The sequence below is a fragment of the Pteronotus mesoamericanus genome, unplaced genomic scaffold, assembly GCF_021234165.1.
Source record: "Pteronotus mesoamericanus isolate MK-2021 breed Mesoamerican mustached bat unplaced genomic scaffold, CSHL_Meso_final contig_22, whole genome shotgun sequence".
Classification (NCBI taxonomy): domain Eukaryota; kingdom Metazoa; phylum Chordata; class Mammalia; order Chiroptera; family Mormoopidae; genus Pteronotus; species Pteronotus mesoamericanus.
Window position 1 is genome coordinate 8,603,236 of NW_026555090.1, and position 17,698 is coordinate 8,620,933.

Sequence of the window (17,698 nt, forward strand, 5' to 3'; positions counted from 1 at the left end):
GCTCTATTGAGATATAATGCATATACCGCCGAGAGTGTGCAAATCAATGATTTTTATCATGTTCATAAAGTTGTGCAACCAAGACCATGATCATTTTTAGAACATTTTGATGCTCCTCACTCCATTTGCCCCCAACCCTAGGCAACCACTGATTTACAGTCTGTCTCTACAGATCGCCTAGGCTGGACATTTCCTGTGAATGGACTCAGACACATCTACAGCCTTGTGTCTCTGGCTTCCTTCCGTTAGCATAAGATATTCAGGGTTCCTCCATGTGGTGGCATGTGCCAGTATTTATCCCTTTTTATGGCTGAATAATATTGCATCATATGGATGTACCACATTTTATTTATCCATTTATCATTGGTGGACATTTGGTTGTTTCTCATTTTGGGCTACTATGAGTCTTGCTCCTACAAATATTTGTGCACAAGTGTTGGTGTTGATCTATATTTTCGTTTCATTTAGGTATATACTTAGGAACGGAATTGCTAAGTCATATGGCAACTCTATGTTTAACAATTTGAGAAACTACTAGACTGTTTTCCAAAGTGGCTGCATCATTTTACAGTCCTCCCTGCACTGTGTGAGGGTTCCAATTTCTCTGTTTCCTTACCAACACTTGTTATGATCTGTCATTTTAATTATAGCCATGCTCGTGGATATGAAGGGCTATCTTGCTGTGGTTTGGGTACATGCTTTCAGATGACCTGTCGTATTGAGCCTCTTTCACGTCCCTCTCATGGGTTGCATACCTTCCTTAGAGAATTGTCTCTTTGGATCCTTTGCTCATTTTTAACTGGGTTACTGGTCATTTCATGCTCCTGTTGTGGCCTTGCTGTCAGTCTCCTGGGAAAACCGCTGACACAGCTACCTGCAGCTTTCTGGACCCTTGAGCACTCACCCCACTGTGTTGCCATTGTCTGTTGCCCTCACTACACTGTCGATTTTTCAGGATCAAGGACTGGGTCTCTCATCTTTATAGACTCAGCCTTAGTGCACAAGCAGGTGTAGGCACTCAGTTAAAAAAAAATAAATAAAGGGCCCTAGTTCAGTCATTTCAACTCTGGTGCTCGTGGATACAATATTCTGGTTTGCTACCCATGATAGTTATTTGGCTTTACAAGGGGAAAAAAAATAACAATAAAGAGTTGGCAGAGTGACGTTCTTACAGAATCCCCGTTCCCCACCCAGGCATCTTACACATACAACTTATGGGTAACAAGACAGCCGGGGGGAGGGAGCATGCAGGGCTCAGAGCACAGCGTCCTCGCTGTGGGCGCCGGTCACTTGCATTACATGGAGTAGGGTTGTCACTGGATGTACACCGGGCAGGAGGCCATTATTATTTTCTGCTGGAGGGCAAAACAGGCACTGAGGAAACAGACCTGCCTTGGGACTGTGTGACTACTGGGTCACAGCTGCAACCCTGGAGTGGGAGTGTTCTCAGTTGGCAGGTCAGTTCCGTGTGATGGTGCTCAGAGCTGGTCACACCTGGGCTTGGGTGCTGCTGTAGGAGGCATCGAGCACATTGCTTACCTGATCTTGGATCTCAGCTTCCGTATCTTTAAATTGGGGATAATAAGGCCCACTTCAGAGGGTCACTGTGAACGTTGGAATCGCCCCCTTTAAGTAAAGGCGAGCCCAGGGGCAGTGCCCAGCGTGGGCCGGCAGCTCTGCAGTTATGGATCCTTCTGCTTCCCTGAGAGACTCCAAACCTCTTGGTCTCCATTTCTGGCGGTGACCTTGTCTTTCTGGCTCTTGTCACCCCAACTAATTTTCCCATCTTGGCTCTTCCAAGTCCATTTCTATCAAGTTGAGCGTCATCCCTGAAGACATGCGTGCCCAAGGAAGTCACGGCCCTCCTGCGGGTGGGTCTTCAGCTGTCACAGTGATTTTAGACTAGAAACTTAAAGCAGAAATTCTTTTGTTGAACCATCAGAAACTCCTCCCATCCAGGGCCCTCCCTGGGTGTGACCAAGTTGAGTATCTTACCTGTAGTTACTAATTAAGGGGAAGCTTATCTCAGAGCACGTGGCAGATAAGCACAGATTTTTGTGCAGTTGGTTTCATCCGGAGAGACCTCCCAGCCTGCGGGCAGGTTGCTGCTCAGAGGGCTGTCCAGGGCCCATCTCCCATTTGGGATCACGGGACCTGTGGCTGTCTTCTAGTTGACGTGTTTTGTGACACAGGAAAGGGGGCGTTGATTCCTTCTCCCAGCCGGCCAGCTGCTGAGTTTCGGAGCACCATCGTAGTTTCTCTGGGGGCAGGAGGAACCAAAGCCCAGCAGTGGGCAACTCCACTGTGCCCTCGCTCCCATCTGCCCTGGCCCTCTAATCTGACCTACTGTGGTGTGAATCTTCCAAAGGGGTCTGCTGGCTGCTCTGGCCAGATGACTAAGGCAGGCTGGTTAGGAATTTGGGATCTGTGAGATAGTGCGCGGGGCATTGTGGGTATTCACAGGGAGAGGAAGCTCACGAGGCCTGATCTCTGTGCAGGAGGAGCCCCGTGGTGGGTGTGGCCACAGAGATCCTGATCAGCTTCAGGGTTTCAGATGGCTTCCTCTGGGTCACCCAGGAGAAAACAGCCAGAATGAAAGTGTAGCCAGGCTTCTTCCTCCTCTGTGCAGTCCTCAGCATATTTGGCAGGTGGGGAGCCCTGCCCCTGAGAGGGAAGTTCGAAGGGGCGTTGGCGAAGGCATTGCCAGGTACACCACGGGGACAGCAGAGCCAGCCCTGGCCTGAGCCCTCTGCACCTGGCTAGGCCCCCGGCTCAAGAAGCCAGCTATGCTGGAGCGGGAGCAGGAGGCCAGAGAGACTGAGCCCGCTCCCTGGCCCGCTGGTCACCTGTGCTGCTCTCGGTCTGTCTGGACACAAGAGCATCTCTCAGGCTGCACAGACCTCCTGTGGACGGTGGCCTGGGCCCTTGATCACACCCGGTTGCCCAGTTGTTTTCAGAGTGGCTCCAGGGATTTTCCCTGGAAGCCCTAGGGCTCCATGGGACAGAGTTTGAAAGCTGGTATCATGTGACTCTAGAAGCTCACTGTCATCTCTGCCCATTGCATTGCTTCAGGATGTGCCCAATGTGAGTGTCATTTTGGTGCACCTGGTAGTCACCTGCCAGGCAGCGGTTGGAGTGCTTTGTTCCTCTGGGTGGCTGGTCTGCTTTATTATTCATCTTGGGGAAATGATTTCTCCAATAAGCAGTGGAAGGTGTAAATTATGCTTCACTGCAAATCAGCAAGACTGTATATATTCTGTCGGAGCTGCAAATCTCTTGCAAATGAGGACCGATGTGAGATGCAGGCAAGTTGGAAAGAGGTACAATGCAGACATGCAGTTGGCATGATCGATACTCACAGTCCCCTGTACTTGATTTTCTCTTGCTTTATGGGGGAAAGAAGGGCAGCAGTTGTTCTGGTGGGGCTGTACTGCTAGTGAGAGGGCCGGAGGGGAGCATTTGAAAGTGCCAGACACGACCCTGGGAACGGACAAGTGTTCCATTAACCCAATCGTTATGGATGTTTCTTGTATTTCCACTGAGCAGGAACCCCAGGCTTAGGGCCAGTGTCCCCACTCTCATCCTAAGGTCTCATGGCCATCCGCAGTGGCCTCCTAAAACCTGGGTCCCGTGGAGTCATCCTTCCTGGCTCCCCATTGCCCTGAGCGCCAAGGCGCTCCTCACTGGGGCCCGCAGGCAGCTGCACAAACTGCGGCTGGCCTGCGCAGCCTCCTCACGGGGCCTCTCCTGGCACAAACTCTTACGCCCTTGTGCCTTTGCACAGCCTACCGCTCTGGAATCCCTTCCTCCTCATGCCTGTCTAGGGAATGATAACCCTCATCCAGACCCAGGCCAGGCGTGGCCTTTGATCTCTCCCTAGACTGCCGTGGGCTTCCATAGGGCCCCACACTGAGATGGCACAGGCCACACTGGACCACAATGACCGGTTTATATGACAGCGCTCTGAGCTCCTCCAGGGCAGGAAACCTGCTTCATAAATCTCTGTAACTGCCCCAGCTGGCATCTCTGAGGCGTGGCTCGATACGGATTTGATAGCTGGCTGGATGAAAGGTTGAATTAAAGAGGATAAAGAGAGAGTTTGCCTTAAGAGAATTAGGCACATCGTGCTCTAACTTTCACTCATGGCTTAACCAGCCCTTCTCCGAAGAGCGTGAAAGGCCTTGTCAGGAGGTGAAGCTTGGGGTCATGGGATTCGAAGAGGTGTCGCCAGGTCAGCTCAGAGAGCCGACCGTCAAGTCAGGCCACCGGGTCCTGGGGGACAAGGCCCTTTGGGCCACAGGACAGGACGCTCAAGGTCAAAGGTGAGGCAAAGGTTCTCACCCCATCCTGCTTCTCAGCGGGGCTGCTGCAGGGACCGTGGGGCGCAGCTGGAGGCTCCGTGGACAGCTCTCAGGAGCCCCGGGGTGGAGTTGTAGGACCTCCTGCCCGACCCTCCTCTTGGTTCTTTGACCTTGTTAAAATCCATTTTAAATCTTTAACCTTCGGTTTCTCCATCTGTCCGAAAGGAGCGCGATAATCATTCTTTTGCCTCTTAGGGTGACGGGATTTTCGAGGTGACAGGGCATGTGGTCATGCTTTAGAATTCAGGGACAAGCTGATGACAAGTGCAAGGCCTGTGTGAGAGGCTGTGCAAAAAGTGGGGGGAAGGCTGGTGCCTGTGGCCTAGCTGCCCCACTCTCCCTGTGCCCCCTTGTCCCAGCCACTCAGTCCTATGCTGGCGTGGTCCTGTCCGCACTGGACTCTTTGAACTTGCTCCTCAGGCCACCCCCTCCTCCCCTGCTTGGATAATTAAAGAAGCCGTTGAAGTTCTTGGCCCAGACAAGCTTCAGCCATTTGTAGAAACAGCTCGGTAGCATCCTCACCTCCTTGCCCTTCCCTGGGGCTGAGGTACCAGGTGCGTCTAGGCCCTGGGGATGCAGGTGAGAGCGAGTCTGACTGGATGGGACTCCCAAGTCCCCGTGGTCTGCAGTCCACGGGGAGCCGGCGCGGAGCGGCCCGGGGGATGTGCCCTGTGCTCACTGAGGGGCCTTCAAGGCGGGCGGGCGATGGGCGCGCTGAGGCCCTGTGGGAACCGTGGGAGGCCCTGACCCTCAGTACCTCAGAATGTGACTGTATTTGGAGGGATGGCCCTTGAAAAGGTAATTCAGTTAAAATGAGGTTATAGTGTTGCCCTCAGAGGAAGAGATTCGGACATACGCAGAGAGGAAGCCACATAAAAAGGGGGAGGCAGCTGTCCACAGCCCAGGGAGAGGCCTCAGAAGAAACCATCCCCGCCGACACCTTGATCTCGGACTTTGGCCTCCAGGACTGTGAGAAGAAAGACTTCTTTCATAGAAGGCCACCCCCACCCCTCCCGACCACCTCCTCTGCCACGATACTTCATTCTGTGCCGACTCATCCTGGGCCCCTAACCGGGATTTGGGCAGCAGACTTCATTACATCGTTCTGTGTGCAACTGAAACCTCGAAAAAAACAGGGACACTGTGCTTGTCTCTTTTTTCCTTCTTAACTGTGTCCCCAAGAAGCATGCAGCTTGCTCCACATCGTGTGTCTCCTGCATTAGAAGGTGAGCCCCATGAGGGCAGAGCCATGTGTCAGGCACGTCCCCTGCAGGGTCCCCAGGACTGAGTGCAGGTGAAGGCCCCTATAAGCATCACACATGTCTTTTGGACAAATTCCATCTGAAACAATGGCCGGAAGTGACATTCCTTACTCCGGGTTGAAATCCAGAATTTCTAATTAAAATGGCTGGTTTTCTGCATTCAGGTCTCTGCTTGGAGCCCACCCTGTGGGGTGACTTACTATGGCTTCTACAGTCTCTGTCCCATATAGTTCTCTAATCTCTGCCCAGCCACCAAATGTGATTAAAATCTGCTAAACATCAGAGGAGAAAGGTTCATTTATTAGTTTTTGTTTACACTTGGTGGATTGAGCCCCAGGTTATATTAAAGTGGGTCATACCAGCCAGTGAGTATGAACACTGTTACCCTCCCGGGGGTTAGATTAACTCAGTGAGGCCAGGGATTTGATCACTGCAGTGTCCCTCATACCAAGGACAGTGGCTGGCCCAGAGCTGGGTTCATATTTGGTGAATGAGTGATTCCGTCAGTGCACAGGACAGATGAGTAACTGCTGAGCATTTCCCAGCAGGACCGGCTGTTCTGTCCGTAGGGATGGCGGCCCCACCCCGGTGAGGCTCTTCCCCTCTGCCCTCTTTTCCTTTCCAGGCTGCTGGTGGTCTTTCCTTGCTGCAGCCCCACCAGGAAGGCCTCTTACTACCTCTTCCACAGGAGAGGGGCTGCAGAGCACCCTGGTCTGAATCTGGGGAAATATGACCAGCCTAAGGATCTCTGGCTGATTCCCATTCCTCCTCCTCTGCATCCAATTTTCTCCTCATTTTTCTCTCCATCTCTTCCACCCCCACTTTAAAAAAATTTGTGGTAAAACTCACATACCATAAAACTCACAATTTTAACCATTTTAAAACTGTAGAATTCAGGGACATTTAGTGCATTCGCAGTGTTGTACAACCCTTACCGCTCTCCAGTTTCAGAACTTTTCATCACCCCAAAGAGAAACCCCATATCCCTCAGGCAGTCACTCCCCATTCCCCTCTCTCCCACTAGCCCTTGCCAACCACTAGTCTGTTTTCTGTTTCTACGGATTTGCCTATTCTAAGCGTGTCATACTAATGGAGTCAAACAACATGCGGCCTTTCGAGCCTGGTTTCTCTCCCTTAGCATGATGTCTTCACGGTGCGTCCGTGCTGTGGCGTGTGTCAGAGCCTTGTTCCTTGTTCCGGTGGAATACTTTTCATTGTTTGGACACATCCATTGTGTGGATACTCCACGATTGCCATCTGTTCGTCACAAGCGAGCGGTTTCCTCACTTCGGCTCTCGGGAATAGCGCCTTCCGCTTCTGTAGGTGTCTTCTCGTTCTGCCTCCCAATACTCTTTAGTCTTAGTCGAGGTCTCATGGTTACTGGCCCCGGAAGAGGCCCCTGCTGTGAAATCAGGAGACACGTTCACAGTCCTAGCTCCTGCTCCACCTGTGAGATTGTGTCAAGCCTCAGTTTACTCATGTCTGAAATGGGCATAGAATTCTCTGCCTTCCTTAGCCCGGCAGAATGTTGGCACAGACCATAGAATAATGTGAGTTTAAGCCCTTTATAAGCTGGAAGTTGGATGTCAAGTGGTAGTTATTTCTGTTTCTCATTTCTCTTCGATTTTCTTGCTTTCTGGTTTCCCCACTGCTTCCTCTTTTCTCCTTTTGCTAATGGCTGCGTCTGAATTCTCTTTTCCTGTCTTCTCCTTTTCTCTTTCTTCTTCTGCTGGCCTGGGGACACCGTAGTTAGTGTTCTGTACAACGCCTTCCTGGGGGTAAACAAGGTAATGGGATGTTGCATGGGGCATCCTTGGGAAGGGTGGGGCGAGCTGATGAGGAAGGCCGTTGGCGGCCTTGGCTCAGTGATGGGGTGAAGTCAGCCACGGCTGGACCAGAGTGTGGAGAACGTGGACTGCGGTGGCCCTGCCATTCCATCCGGCTTGGCCTTGAAGACCTAGCTTACTGACAGCTTTGAGTCTCTTGAAGTCCAGGAAGTAGTGAGACCGATGGATACTTAAGCAGATACGAGAATCCAAATAAGCAGACCCTAGGGACACTGGGAGAAGGTGGAGGTGGAAAAGCAGCAGGTGGAGGTTGTGCTTTTCTTGGGTTGCTGCTCTGTAAATATGAAATCTTCTGCAGTGCTGTGCACATTTTCCCAGTGGAGGTTCAAGCTTCTTCTTTAAAAAAGAAAAAAACTTTATTTATTTATAAGAGAGGGGAAGGGAGGGAGAAAGTGAGGGAGAGAAAAACATCAATCAGTTGCCTCTGGTACGCGCCCTGAATGAGCAACCCAGCCATGTGCCCTGATTGGGACTCGAACCCACGACCCTTTGGTTTGTGGGATGACACCCAACCCAGTGAGCCACACTGTCACGGCTGAAGTGTAAGCTTCTTGAAGGCAAGGGAGATAGCTCTCTTTTATTTCTCTCCATTGTGCTTGCTCCTGGTGTCCCTCAGAGAGTTCTGAACATAAATGGTATTGAATATACATGATAACTTTGTTTGTTTAGCCTGTAATGATTATAGAGGGCTTTCACACAGGATTTCTCACTTATCTTCTCAACAACCTGGCAAGGTAGATTTCATTTCTCAAAGAAACTTAAGGCTCAGAGAGGTTAAGAAACTTGCTCAGGACACACAGCCAGCCAGAGGTGCATCTGCGTTCCCTGCTTGGAACCAGCGCTCTCTCCTGCTGCAAGAGTGTGAAGGGGTCCTTTACAGGGACTTTGCAGCAGAAAAGAACCATGTGGCAGCACTGATTTAGGCAGATGGGAAATGACTCCTTATGCAGTTGGACCTCGTTCATTTTGGACTTATATTTTCTTAACATCTTATAATTTTCGAGTCCCAGTGAAATTGCAGGTGGTCTTTCCTGTTACTTAATCACACTAGATTCCTCTTTCCTCAAGAAACTTCAGAGAAGCTTCAAGGAAGGCCGATTTCCTGCTAAATTGGTATGGTACTCATTTGCTACCAGAGGGTCTGATTTAAGGAGCTGTGGTCGTTGTCGGCGACAGGCGTGGAGCCAGCTCCGAACAACAGCGCAGCTTGGAATCAGGTCCAGGGTCACTGCCGGGGCTCTGCGCTGGCCCACGCCACTGAGAAGCCTGGCTCCGGCCGGGTCTGGCGGGACGGACGGGTGTGTCGGAGTGAGTAAGCCCAAGGGAAGCTCGCCCGGAGGAAATTCGGTCAAGATGTTCCGTTTTTACATCCCTGGGTCTCTTCCAAATCAGAAGAGGAAAAGATTCTGATTAAGGGATGAAGGAAGTTTTAGAGTTTTTCATGAATGGAACTCAGAGATTGATGGATCCTAGGTTCTTCAAGGCCCTGGTGAAGCTGTGGGGAGAAAAATGGGTACCTGGCAGTTAGGAGGGGCTCTTGCCCTTGGCTGGCCCTGTGACAAATTGCTGAGCTTAGAAAGCATCTGATACCAGTGGTGTTTGCTAACTCAGCCACAGAAAGTGCCCACTAGCCTTGGAGTCGCTCAGGGACCTGTGGCATCATTGTGTGTATGTGATGGGGCGGTGGGGGTGGGGGTGGGGAGGGTGTGCTGTGTGGTATTTAAAGCTTAGTGACCTTCTCTGAGGTGACAGAATGGCTGGGTACAGGATCTGAGGTTAAAGGGCACTTCCTTCACATTGGAAACTTTTGGCACATTATAAGGTAAGAGTTCATTCATTGAGCGAATGCCCTACAGTGTGCAAGCTACCACGCTCAGAGCTGGAGGTATAGTAGTAAACAAAGTAAACAGATATCCCTGCCCTCAAAGAGTTTAAATTCTAGTTGCGGGGACAGACAGTAAAAAGAACTAAGTAAACTGTGCAGTGGTTTGGAAGATTTGTAATATTAAATGGGATGGGCAGGGGATGTCTTATCAGGAGAGGGCACGGGAGCAAAGCCTCGGGAAATATGACAGAGCAAGAGTGTGGATTACTGCCAGAAGGCAGGGAGGAGAGCACGTGCACAGGCCCTGGGGCTTGAGCATACCTGGAGTTTAGGAGGAGCACAAAGGTCAGTGTGGCAGGAGCAGAGTGTGTGTGAGGTGGGGGTATTGGAGGTGGGGCAGAAAGATGACTGGAGTGAGGGGCGGGAGGAGCCCAGGGCAAAAGGACCTGATGCCGAGTGCCAGGCAGAGCCAGTGGAGGACCATTGAACAGATGATTGATGTGACCTGGCTTAACGTTGACGAGGATCCCTGTGTTACTCTGTTAAGAGTGGATGTGAGGAATGCAGGTGGGGCAGGGAGCAAGGATGGAAGGAGGGAGATGAGTAGAAAGACTATTGCAACAATATGAGTGAGAGGTGATGGCAGCTTTGTCCAAGGTAATAGATGTTGACATGGTTGAAACCGTTGAATTTTGGTTGTTTTTTGAAGGTAAAATCAATGGTACTTCGTGATGGATTAGATGTGTAAGGCTTGAGAGGGCACTTGAAGATGGTTCCAATGTTCTTGGCTTAAGCAACTAGACAGGAGGGTGGTATTCAGTGAGAAAGTGAGGATGAGAAGACGTGGGTTTGGGGAAAGTATGAAGAGTTTGTTTTGGACATGTTACCTTTGAGATTCTTGTGTGTGTTCAAGTGATGATATTGAGTAGGCGTGTAGAGAGATGATTCCTGAGTTCAGGGGAGAGGTCTGGGCTGCAGTTATAGTTTTGAAGCCTTTCTGGTGTAGATGGTCTTCAAACTGCCATATTGGATGAGACCACCTAGAAAATGGAGGGGAGGGAGTAGAGAAGAGAAGAGGTCCAGGGATGAGGTCTGCAGATATCCCATAGGGGATGAGGGGAAACCAACTGCAAAGGAGAAGGTTTGGCCAGGGGGTGGGAAGAACACCCTCTATTCAGGAGACCAGAACAGTCTTGCACTGGGCTCTGAGAAGGTATCCAGGGTCACTGGGTCATTGACCCTATTGGGAGTCTCAAGGATTAGACAACACCAAGGCACACGAGGCACACCCCGAACAGTGTGAGATAAGGCTTACGCGTACAGCTGTGATGCGCATTGTCTAGTCTTGTCAATATCCATCTAGTACAAACATGAACATGTTAGCGTGGCTAAAGTCTGTTTGCCCTTAATACCACCAGACCTCACTGGCAGTCCCATTTACAAATAGTCTGGGCAAGAAGATTGAGGAAATAATTGTTAAAATGATTAATTTTGTAAAAACATTTCATTTATTTTTAGAGAGAGGGGAAGGGTGGAGGAAAGAGGAGGAGAGAAGCATTGATCAGCTGCCTCTTGCACGTGCCCTGACCAGGGACCAAACCTGCAATCTACACATGTGCCCTGACCAGGAATCCAACCAGTGACCATTTGGTTTGCAGGACGATGCCCAACCTAATGAGCCACACTGGTCAGGGCTAAAATTATTAATTTTTAACCCCATAAATAACACATGAATTAGACTATATATGCATCTGCAGAGGGGAGGAGGAATTTGTTCTGGGATGGAAAAAACATCCTAAGTCTTTCAGTGGTTTGTGGCCCTCCAAAGGGCACAGTAGATCTGTGGTTTTAAAATTTCACAGTGGTGAGAGGTGATTAGGAAACACATGACTTCAGAGGCTCCTTAGAGTGGGTGATCATGAAAAAAAGGTGAGAAACCGGAATTAGATTAAAACCTCCTTTGACATCCTTTCTAGCACCCCATGGAAACATACCCTGATTCGTGGGTTGAGTTATTTTATTTATTTAAAAGATTTTATTTATTTATTGCTTAGACAGAGGGGAAGAGAGGGAGAAAGACAGGGAGAGAAACATCAATGTGTGGTTACCTCTCACGTGTCCCCTACTGGGGACCTGGCCTGCAACCTAGGCATGTGCCCTGACAGGGAATCGAACCTGCGACCCTTGGATTTGTAGGCCGGCACTCAATCCACTGAGCCACACTAGCCAGGGCTTAGTTCTCATTTTAAATATATAAACACAATGCATTATTTACTTGTTTCTTTTTTCAATCAATAATATATCTTGAAAATATTTTCTTGTTAGCACATATACATCATGGTTATTTGTAAAAGCTGTATGGTATTCTATAGTATGGACGTAGCATAGCTTATTTTGTATTGATGGATATTTGGAGCATTTAGGTTTTTCTTTGCTTTAGAGTTTTCCAAGGCTTTTTGCTTGCTTTTCCTATTAAAAATATTGTTGCAGTGTTTACTTTTACCTACATGCTCACATTGGATGACTCTTTCCTGAGGGTGGCGGAAGCAGAGCCAACTGTCCCTTAAACTAGCTGAAATCTCAGGAATGGGAGATTGAGAAGGGGAAGCAGCTGATGTTTGCTGAACACCCTCTCAACTCACTTCAGGCCCTGAGGGGCACATTGTCTTCTCAGGCTTCAGGACCTGCCCCAAAGACAGGTCTTTTTTCGTGCCCTCCTCTAGCTATGAGAACACTGAAGTTGGAGAGGGAGAGTAACTTGTGTAAGGTCGCATGGCAGGTCGTGGAGGAATGAACACCTGCAGCCCGGTCTCTGTCCATGGCAGGTGAGAGTGACTCTGGGGGTCCTTTGGGTCCTTGATCCGCTGTGCTCTGGGATGCTGCCCGCGACAGAGTTCATGGGAGACTGCGTCCTGGCTTGATCAATATGCTCGTCTTTTTAATTTTTTTAAAATTCAGTTAAGGATTCCTTATTTTTCAAATACTAGAATGCTTAAAGTTGTTTTTTTTTTTTTCTTATCCTGTCTTCACTGACTAAGCAGAATAGGCAAAACATCTTCTTTAAAATTAGTTTACCATTAGTTCACTAAAATGTGTTAGAAAGATCTTTTCATTTCTTTTAACTTAAGTTCTAATCTGTGTTTTCCTCTTAAAGCATGTTTATACTTAGATATTTTTGTTTCTTTAAACCTTGTTCTTGTATGTTTTCCTATCTAATTTTTCCTTGTCCATTATTTATTATTTATTTTTTTAAATTTAGGTAAAATAAACATAACATAAAAATGACCATTTTCATCTTTTTAAAATTAAATTTTTTTTTTAATCCTCCCCTGAGGACATTTTTTTATCATTGCTTTTCATAGAGAGGGAAACATTAAAGTGAGAGGGAAGCATCAATTGGTTGCCGACCATATACATCCAGACGGGGAATCAAACCCGCCACTGAGACATGTGTGGGGAATGGGAATCGAACCTATGACCTTTTGGTCACAGGACAAGGCTCCAACCAACAGAGCCCCACTGGCCAGGGCAACGTTTTCATCTTTTTTAAGCGTATCGTTCAGTGGCATTACGTACATTCACATTGCTGTGCAACCACCACCACCATCCATCTCCAGAATGTTTCCATTTTGCAGAGCTGAGATTTGGTGCCCATTAAACAATAGCTGCCGTCCCCCGGCCCCCGGCCCCTGGCGACCACCATGCTACTCCTGCCACTAGGAATTTGACCGCTCCAGGAACCGCATACAAGTGTGATTATACAGTGTTTGTCCTTTTGTGATGGCTTATCTCGCTTTATACCTATCTAGAAAAGCCATGTGACAAATGGTCAGTGACATGAAAAGATTAAACTTTTAAAAAAGCAACCCACAGAGCAAACTGGGGCCTTAGCAATTCTTTGAGTGTTTTTTCCCCCTTTTCTTTTTTAATAATCAGAAGATACGAGCTTCCCTAGAGTGCTTGTGGAGAGTGAGTGGTAGGGAGGCCTGGGAGAGTTGAAGGATAAATTCAGTTCTTCAAATACATTTAGGAAATGACAGCCAGGAGTAATTCACACTACCCGTAAAATATGTATCTCCCGCCTGGAGAGGATGTGATTTTTTTCCCTCCTGCAACAAGTCCGCCGAGCCCTCTGAACACAGCCTGTGTGTCTCTAACACTGGGCAGCTTCTGCTTCCTCAGGCCCAGCTGCCAGGGCAGGGATGGTTGTGAGCCAAGTCACTACTCTTGGGGGCACCTCCAGATGGGCCCAGCATGTGCCTGGGGATGTCCGCACCGCAGGGAGGACCCCTGGAAGGATTCTGCGGGCATGCCGGTAAGGTGCGTTATGAGACCAATCTGCAAACGGACATTTTGTCTTTGACTCCCTCATCTGTCATCAGATGTTTTTGGCTAGGACCAGACGGCATATTTCATGTACAAGCAATACTTAGTCACCAAGTGGAACGGCTGAGATCTGTTGAGATTAACTGCCGAGTGGTTAGCTGACATGTGTGGGAATGTGAGCCTGCAGGAAGCTCAGGTTCAAAGTCTGTGACCTTCCTTCCCAGTGACATGATGGCATTCTGTTGTAATGCTTGAGTTAAGGGACCAGGATGCTACTTACTGGGGTAGCCAGCTATTGTTTGTTGTCTCTAGTTCTTCTCATTCTGGTAGTAGCACCTTAATTTTTCTTTGGGGAACCAAAAGTGCAGTGGATTCATAGAAAATGAATGGTTTGGCTACCCTTGAACTCTAAGGGTAGATGCATGACTCAGGCTTGATCTGACTCTTTCTGGGTAGCCGTTCAGGAATGGGCACGTGACCAAAGCTGGTCCTGTGACATTCCTCCTCCCCCCTCCCCCCCAGGACAATTTGTTGTATAGTTTGGAAAGAAGAGGCTCTTTTCCCCCTTGGAGTTGTCAGGCTAGTAGAATTATAAACTTGGGCCTGCCATGACTGTCTGTCAATACTTGGGGCACGTCTGAGAATGAGACTGAAAGAAAACAGCTGATACAACATTGTACGATCACCTGGATCCATTGTTACCTGAAGGCAGTACATTTTTGACCTTTCAAATTATATAAGCGGATAAACACTGTTACCCCTCAATTGTGTGTGTGTGTGTGTGTGTGTGTGTGTGCACGCGCGCACGCGCATAGCTATGTGAGTATCTACAACAACGTTTTGATTCTGTGGCTGGCAACCAATTGGGTCCTGTCTAAAACAACTAACTATGTCATGAACTTTCCATGTCATAAGGGGAAGAACCATACTGTGAGCACTGGTAAGTTTTACCTGGTGGCAAGGATGGACCCATGAAGTCCTAGAGAAATTGCTGAGGCTTGGTATGCTGTGGATATGATATGAGGAGGAGCTGGGCAGGGTTCACAGGTTCTAGGGTGCCTTGCCCCTCACTGGCTGGGTAACTTGGACAAAGTCTCTTAACCTTTCTGAGCTCAAGCTTCCAATACCTGAAAAATGGGGCATTAAACTAGTTCTCTGAAGTCTCTTTCAGCTCTATATGATCCTGCAAGAGTTTTATACTTAATGTCTGTGGTTTAAGTGGACAGTTGGGATACGTATAAAACCCCAAAGCAAACAAATAAAAATACCCCCAAATTCTGGATTGCTATAAATTGCTTAAGGATCCATCTTTTTTTTTTTTTAACATGAACTTCTAAATTGAAGTACATATAGAAAATTGTTTAAATTATTAAAAGTATGACTCCATTAATTTTCACAACCTGAGAACACTCATGTAATGACCACCAGACCGGGACATGAAACCTTACCCCAGAAATCTTCTTTTCTCCAAGTGAGTACCCTCTGTCAAAGGTGATCACGATCTTGGCTTGATACCATGTATTAGTTTTGCCCATTTTTGACTTTTACTTAAATGGAAGCATAGAGGAAATATTCTTTATTGGGAGGAGGGTGTCTAGCTTCTTACACTCACCATCATCATGTTTGTGAGATTCACCCACATTTTGGGGAATAGAAATTCATTCTCACTGCTAGGTAACATGTCATTATGGATGTACCAACAATTATTTATCCTGCCCTTGGGTTGTTTTACACTATTGTGAATAGTGCTACCACGAATATTCTTGTACATGTTTTAGTGGACAAAGCCCTCTTTGGTGCTGGGTATCCACGTAGCAACCGGATTCTGAGCCATAGGGTATGCATACGGTCAGCGTTGGTATGTACTTGCATCCCCACCAGCAGCGTCTGCGTTTCCATAGTTCTGCATTTTTGTCTGTGCCTGCCGTGGTTGATCTTGTTAATTTTGAGTCACTTGGGTGAGTGTGTATCGGTCTCACGCTGAGTGGGTATTTTAGCTTTACCTTTTGAAATAAAATTTTTCAACATTTTATGTGTAATTGTGAACCTGCAAAACAGTCGCAAGGGTTTTACAGGGCACAGCCCTGTGCCGTCCGCTGGATCCTGCCTAGCGTTTTATCACGCTGGCCATGTCACATGTCTGTCCTTCTCTCCATCTGCCTGTCTCATTATTTCTTTTTCTTTTTGAGAAGTGGTTGCTACTTTTTAAAATGTTGCCTGGGAGGGCCTGACTTGGTAAAAAGACGCCAGAATGTGAGGAGGTGCAACAGGCACAAGCTCTTCAGTCTTGTAACTTGAGGATGTCAGTACGCTTCACCTTAAACACTTTGCCATGCCTGACGGCCCAGTGTTTACAGTTATTTTATTCTTTTGAGGCTTAATTTGCAGTCAAGGGCATATATATCTTGTGTCATTTGTTGAGTTTTGACAAATGCCTGCACTTGTGCAGCCCAAACCCCTATCAAGTTATAAAACATGACCGTCCCCCACAAGCCACTTCCCTTTAATCACCGCCCTCACCTCCCCAGGAAGCTGCCGTCATTGATTTTTTTTCACTCTGGAATCACCCTGTGGTTTTAATTTGCATTTTCGTGATGACTAATAATGCTGAGCACCTTTTAATATGCTTATTGGCCACTTGGGTTTCCTCTCTTGTAACACGTCTAAGGATGATTTAAAAAAATTTTTAGGGGGGGTGGAGGTGAGGATGAGGGAAAGAGTCCAATTGGTTGGTGGTTTGGGGGGACCAACGGTCTATTCCTGGGACAGTGTTCTTCAAAGGTGTCTGTCATGAATTGAAGGCTAATTCTCACACCCTCCAAGACTTCCGAGCAAGGAAATGCTGACTTGTTAAAAACTCATCTGAAAATTGGGCAAAGCAGTGAGTGTTTAAGCATGTCTCTTGAAGCCTTATCTCCTAATCATTTCCATTATAGAGCTTTCCTTCCAGTAAGTGTCCACCTCGCAAGAGAACTCAGAGTCATTAGCAGGTTGCCCGAGACTTAACCAGCGGCTGTCAGGGCAGGTGTGGCTGCGAGTGCCCCCGTTCGAGCCGCGTGGGTCCTCCTGTTGAGAGGCGAGGTGCTGGTCTAGGGCCGACGTCCTCAGCGTGGCTCACAGAAATGGATCTTTTCAAAAATTATTTCCCTGGTTGGCTACAAGGTTGGCAAATTTTGCACTGTGTGGCTTCAGGCCCTGTCCCCATCCCTGTCCCCTGTCCCCACCATAGGTCGAAGCCTGTGGGTTTGCCACGGGTTTGTAAGCAACGGCTGTTGAGTTCTTCTTTGCGGGGTCCTGTCTGCCTAATCCGGTGACTGGGCACGTGCGGCCTTGCCATGAAGAGCGCTTGGGAAGCAGCAGAAGAGAGGTCTCTCGTGGCCTCATTCAGCTCTCTGATTCTTCTTTGAAAAACCTTTTTATTTAATTGATTTGAGAGAGAGGGAACCATTGATTTATTGTTTCACTTATTTATGCATTCACTGGCTGATTGGTTGCAGGTGCCCTGACTGGGGATCGGAACTGCAGCCTTGGTGCGTGGGGACGATGCTCTCACCGGCCGAGCTACCCAGCCCGGGCCACTTTCTGATTCTTATCAGATGTGATTTGGTAAAGGAGCTGCGGGTGAGTGGAGGTGGTCACCAAAATGTCACGATGGCTAGGCCTCCCCAAGAGCCTGTCCTCCATGGCAGTGGTGTCTAAATTCCACCATGACTGTGGTGAAGCAAACATAATTGTGGAGACAGAGGGAAGTTTAAGAAGGGACTGTTTACGGAAGTGTGTGTCGGGGGGGGCGGAGGGGTGCGGGCAGGGAGATGGTGCGCAGGCCTGGGGGGCCGGCGGGGGAGAAGCAGGGAGGGAAGAGTGACTGGAAACTGCGGAGAGACCTGGAGCTGGAGGGGCAGACCGGTGGAAAGAAGTCTCAGCCAGCCCGCCGTGTGCAGGAGGGGCTCGGGGAAATCCACCACCTCACTCCTCCTGAGCTTTCGTCTCCTCCCTGTCTCTCCCATTGGCGGCACCCACCAGGAAGCCAGTGGACAAGGCAGCCTTTAGCGGCAGGCCATCCAGGTGAGCCTCTTG

General features: G+C 48.6%; 1 protein-coding gene across 1 annotated transcript in view; it reads left to right on the forward strand.

Annotated features, from left to right (window-relative positions):
- The window catches only part of GAS7 (growth arrest specific 7), a 202,444-nt gene that overhangs the window by 13,689 nt on the left and 171,057 nt on the right, over positions 1-17,698 (forward strand). The window lies entirely within an intron of this gene.